Raw genomic sequence first — 824 nt, forward strand, 5'->3', positions numbered from 1 at the left:
GGCTTGTCCAGGCGTGGCCCGAAGGGGCTGGGGGCGGCAGCGCCGCACCCCGCACCCAGTACTGCCGCCGCTGCCGTGTTGACACAAACCGAACGCGGTGTCAACAAAAAAGGTATTGCGGTTTCCACCTCACGCTCTGCAGCTAGTTGATAAAGCCTAGACTGCAGCTCACGTTGGTCACTTCAGTGCTAACAATCCCAGATTCTTCTGCTCAAGTGGTAGCAATCTCAGGCTGCTAGGCAGCGCACCTAGTGTTACATTGCCTGTAATCTAAAAAGGTAGGAATTTATTTCAAGTTTAGCGGAACTGTGCTTCTAGACTTCCTTCTCAGCACAGCCCTACCTGATGCTTCACAGAAGAGCATGCAGAAATGCCCACTTGTCCAAGAGCAGGCAGCTCTTCATCATTTGTCTTCACCATAACCGCAGTTGGTGCTGGCATAGATCTCGTAGTGCCACCTTACCGCTCCTGATGGAATCATAGAATATCATGAGTTGGATTCTTTGGATTTCTTTGGATTCTTTGGAATTCTCTTGGAGTTGCAGTAAGTCAATAAAATTGAAAATTAGGGCACTGTATTTAGATATCAATTGGATGGGGCCTGCAAGGATCACTGACCCAACTCCCAGCTCCACACAGCATCACTCATAACCAAACCCAATGTCTGAGACCAGTGTTCCAAGGCTCTATGAACTCAGTGCTATGCCCATTGCCCTGGGCAGCTTGTTCCATGCCCACCATCCTCTGGAGCAAAGCCTTTCCCTAACCCCGGCCCTCCCCATGCCTTTCCCTCGGGCCCTGTCACTGTCACACAGAGCAGAGCT

General features: G+C 51.0%; 1 protein-coding gene across 1 annotated transcript in view; it reads right to left on the minus strand.

Moving 5' to 3' along the window:
- LOC104914837 (ran-binding protein 3-like) overlaps window positions 1-824 on the minus strand; it is a 29,303-nt gene that overhangs the window by 3,580 nt on the left and 24,899 nt on the right. The gene's annotated exons all lie outside the window — the stretch shown is intronic.

Source organism: Meleagris gallopavo, chromosome Z (assembly GCF_000146605.3).
Source record: "Meleagris gallopavo isolate NT-WF06-2002-E0010 breed Aviagen turkey brand Nicholas breeding stock chromosome Z, Turkey_5.1, whole genome shotgun sequence".
Lineage (NCBI taxonomy): Eukaryota > Metazoa > Chordata > Aves > Galliformes > Phasianidae > Meleagris > Meleagris gallopavo.